This window comes from Coenobita brevimanus, chromosome 32 (assembly GCF_032717465.1).
Source record: "Coenobita brevimanus isolate Jiangsu-jjx chromosome 32, ASM3271746v2, whole genome shotgun sequence".
NCBI lineage: Eukaryota > Metazoa > Arthropoda > Malacostraca > Decapoda > Coenobitidae > Coenobita > Coenobita brevimanus.
Window position 1 is genome coordinate 430,001 of NC_136985.1, and position 5,000 is coordinate 435,000.

The window sequence follows — 5,000 nt, forward strand, 5'->3', positions numbered from 1 at the left end:
GCCATACGTACACACAGACTACTTACACAGCCATACGTACACACGCTACTTACACAGCCATACGTACACACAGACTACTTACACAGCCATACGTACACACGTTACACAGCCATACGTACACAGACTACTTATGCAGACTACTTACACAGCCATACACACACACACTACTTACACAGCCATACGTACATACAGACTACTTACACAGCCATATGTACACACAGACTACGTACACAGCCAGACGTACACACAGACTACTTACACAGCCATACGTACACACAGACTACTTACACAGCCAGACGTACACACACACACACACACACACATGTACGCAAAATCCACGTACATAATGTCCTGGGGATTTACACATGATCTCTCTCTCACTTAACTGGCTTTTTCCTCGCTCACATTTGCTCTAAAATCTCGCTTTAATTCTCTCTCTCTCTCTCTCTCTCTCTCTCTCTCTCTCTCTCAAAGGTCAAGATAATTAGGGCGAAGGTCACACACACACACACACACACACACACACACACACACACACACACACACACACAGTTCCCTCCATCCCCACATCCCCATCCTCTCTCTCACACACGCACACACACACACACACACACACACACACACACACACACACACACACACACACACACACACACACACACACACACACATCCCCATCCTCTCTCTCACACACACACACACACACACACACACACACACACACACACACACACACACTAAAAGCCGTTTATGTATTGCATCGCCGGCGTATAAGTTAGAGAGAGAGAGAGAGAGAGAGAGAGAGAGTCGTTGAGTAAACAAGTAAAGGGAGGAAAGGGAGGGAGGGAGGGAGGGAGGGAGGAGATAAAAGGAGAGTAGGGAGGGAAAATTGTGTGTGTGTGTGTGTGTGTGTGTGTGTGTGCGTGTGTGTGTGTGAGAGAGAGAGAGAGAGAGAGAGAGAGGAATATGGAACGGAAAGATTGATCTGTGATGTGTAGATAGTGTGTGTGTGTGTGTGTGTGTGAGAGAGAGAGGAATATGGAACGGAAAGATTGATCAATAGATAAAGATACAGGTAGATAGATAGATACAGAGAGAGAGAGAGAGAGAGAGAGAGAGAGAGTTCACCACGGAGTAAGGAGAGTGTGTTTGTTTGTTTGTTTGTTTTTGTTTGCTCAGTTTTGATGTTCTTTGCCTGCTCTCTCTCTCTCTCTCTCTCTCTCTCTCTCTCTCTCTCTCTCTCTCTCTCTCTCTCTCCCCCTACCTACCCACCTACCTACCTACCTACCTACCTACCTACCTACCTACCTATCTATCTATCTGTCTTTATCTATTGGTCAGTCTCTCCCTTCCATCTCTCTCTCTCTCTCTCTCTCTCTCCCTACCTACCTACCTACCTACCTACCTACCTACCTATCTATCTATCTGTCTTTATCTATTGGTCAGTCTCTTTCCCTTCCATCTCTCTCTCTCTCTCTCTCTCTCTCTCTCCCTACCTACCTACCTACCTACCTACCTATCTGTCTTTATTGGTCAGTCTCTTTCCCTTCCATATCTCTCTCTCTCTCTCTCTCTCTGTTTATTAATCTTTCTCTTTCCATCTCTCTCTCTCTCTCTCTCTCTCTCTCTCTAATCACCCCCTGTTTACGTAACTCGGCAAATATTAATGTTGTTTATCATCGTTATTAAAGAGAGAGAGAGAGAGAGGGGATTCTGTAGGTAGGTAGGTAGGAAGGTAGGTAGGTAGGTAAGATAATGTAAGATAGTGAGGATGGGAGAGAGAGAGAGAGAGAGAGAGAGAGAGAGAGAGAGAGAGAGAGAGAGAGAACGTATTCTGTAGGTAGGTAGTTAGGTAGGAAGGAAGGTAGGTAGGTAGGTAGGTAGGTAGTAGGAAGGAACGAAGGAAGGAAGGTAGGTAGGTAGGTAGGCAAGTAGATAGTAGGTAGGTAGGTATGGATAGATAGATGGATAGTTCGAGAGAGAGAGAGTAATAGATAGGTGAATGACTGAGGTAGATAGATAGATACAGATAGATAGATAGGTAGGTAGATAGATATATACATAGATAGACAAATACATAGATAGATAGATAGATAGGTAGATAGATACACATAGATAGATAGGTAGGTAGATAGATAGATACATAGATAGACAGATAGATAGATACATAGATAGGTAGATAGATACATACATAGATAGGTAGATAGATTGAGATGGAATGAGATAGATTAGTTGTTTAGATAGATAGATAGATAGGTATATGGACTGATAGATAGATAAATAGATAAATACGGATATGAGAGAGAGGGAGAGAGAGAGAGAGAGAAAAGACAACCTCCCTAAACTTCTTTTCCATAGCACTTCTTCGTGACTAGCATATTGGTATACGAACTCCATAGTTAAGTGGTTCTGAGAGAGAGAGAGAGAGAGAGAGAGAGAGAGAGCGGGGAGAATGATAAAGGAAAGAAAGAACGGAAAGAAAATGAGAGAGAGAGAGAGAGAGAGAGAGAGAGAGAACTTACTGTTATTAATATTTTTACTCGAGAAAGACAGGAGGGAGGGAAGGAAGGAAGGAAAAGAGGAGGAAGGAGGGAAGGAAGGAAGGAAGGAAAGGAGGAGGGAGGGAAGGAAGGAAGGAGGGAAAGAAGGAGGAAGGAGGGAAGGAAGGAAGGAGGGAAGAGGAGAAAGAGAAGGAAGGAGAAAAATGAGGAAGGGAAGGAAGGAGAGAAGGAAGAGGAGGGAGGGAAGGAAGAAGGAAAGGAATACTTACAGAAATAGATAAGACGATTCGGTAGGTAGGTAGGTAAGTAGGTAGGTAGGTAAGATAAAGTAAGGTAGTGAGGATGGGAGACTGAAAAATGAGAGAGAGAGAGAGAGAGAGAGAGAGAGAGAGAACGGACTCTTTGAGCTAACTTTCACCATCTTTGCTAGTGAGGGAGGAAGTTTCTCTCTCTCTCTCTCTCTCTCTCACACACACACACACACACACACACACACACACACACACTTTCCTTATATTCCTTCTCCTCTAATTCTTCCCCTCCTTCCTTCCTTCTTTCCATCCTTCCCTCCTCCCTTCCTCCCTTCCTTCCCTCCTCCCTCCCTCCCTCCCTCCCTTCCTTCCCTCCCTCCTCCCTCCCTTCCTTCCTTCCTTCCTCCCTTCCATCCTTCCTTCCTCCCTCCCTTCCATCCTTCCTTCTTTCCTTCCTTCCTTCCATCCTTCCTCCCTTCCTTCCCTCCTTCCTTCCGTCCTTCCTTCCTTCCTTCCTTCCTTCCCTCCCTCCCTCCCTCCCTCCCTCCCTCCCTCCCTCCCTCCTCAAGAAAGTTAGGGAGTAGGTAGTTTACTCAGCAATGTTAAGATGTTGTCCTTAGAGAGAGGGAGGGAGGGAAGGAGGGAGGAAGGAAGGATAGAAGGAAGGAAGGAAGGAAGGGAGGAAGGAAGGAAGATGGATGGAAGGAAGGATGGATGGAAGGAAGGAAGGATGGAAGGAAGGGAGGAAGGATGGAAGGAAGAGAGGAAGGGAGGAAGGATGGAAGGAAGGGAGGAAGGATGGAAGGAAGAGAGGAAGGGAGGAAGGATGGAAGGAAGGGAGGAAGGAAGGAAGGATGGAAGGAAGGAAAGAGGGAAGGAAGGAGGATGAACAAGGGAGAAAATATGATGACTTATGTAAGAGAGAGAGAGAGAGAGAGAGCAAGATGGGTTTGGCAAGGAGGAGGAAAGATAAGGAGGGGGAGGGAGGGAGGGAGGAAAGAGAGAGGAAGGAAGGAAAGATATGAAGAGAGAGAGAGGGAGCGGGAGGGAGGGAGGTAAGATATGGAGGGAGGGAGGGAGGAAAGATATGGAGAGGGAGGGAGGGAGGAAGGAAAGCGAGAGAGAGAGAGAGAGAGAGAGAGAGAGAGAGAGAGAGAGAGGAAATAAAAATGAAAAAAAGAAAAAGAATTATAGAAACAGAAATGTATTGGAGAGAGAGAGAGAGAGAGAGAGAGAGAGAGAGAGAGAGAGCACTTAATCGAGCAGGTAAAAGGATGGGAGAGTAATTAAGGTAGATGGCTGGAAAATGGGAAATGGAGGGGCACCATCCACTCACTTGATGTAGTGGCACCATTTTCTCTCTCTCTCTCTCTCTCTCTCTTTCTGTCTATCTATCCCAATCTCTTGCTGTGTTTAACTTTATCTATCCATCTGTGTATCTTTATCTTCCCATCTATCTATATCTATCAATCCATCCATCTATCTATCTATCTATCTGTTTGTCAGCACTTGTATGTCTCTCTCTCTCTCTCTCTCTCTCTCTCTCTCTCTCTAATTAGCGTACATCTATTTAATCTACGTATCTACCGGAGGGAAGAGTAGATTATTATTATTATTATTATTATTATTATTATTACTACTACTACTACTACTGCTACTACTACTACTACGGCTACTGCTGCTGCTTTTGTTGTCATTATTATTATTATTATTGCTAAATAATTCATCATCATCATCATCATCATCATCATCATCATCATCATCATCAATTTTAGGCCAAGTTAAAAGAAAGTCTGTACATTCTTTCCACAGCACTTCTTCGTGACTGAGAGAGAAAAAAAAAAATTATATGTGTGGCTCCAGTCTTTTTACTTATATATATATATTGTAAGTAGAGGAAGATTTCAGTGGAGAGAGAGAGAGAGAGAGAGAGAGAGAGAAGCTCTTGAGTGTATGGGTTTATGGGGTAATTAAAGTCTACGGATTTTGCTACCCACGTTTCACTTACTTTGCCTATTTCTCTCTCTCTCTCTCTCTCTCTCAAGGACTAATACTCATTTCCAATTCTCCGTAGAGAGAGTAAGATTAAGGTAAGGAGAGAGAGAGAGAGAGAGAGCATTTTTTTTACAGGTAAATGTAAAAAAAGAGGAAGATTTTCAATAATTTTTTCTCTCTCTCCCAATACAGATTATGGAGAAAGACAACAGTGAAGAGAAAGAATTAAGGTATGGAATTATTTGTATTATAT

General features: G+C 43.8%; 1 protein-coding gene across 1 annotated transcript in view; it reads right to left on the reverse strand.

Annotated features, from left to right (window-relative positions):
- Window positions 1-5,000, reverse strand: part of LOC145395605 (uncharacterized) — a 33,422-nt gene that overhangs the window by 19,423 nt on the left and 8,999 nt on the right. The window lies entirely within an intron of this gene.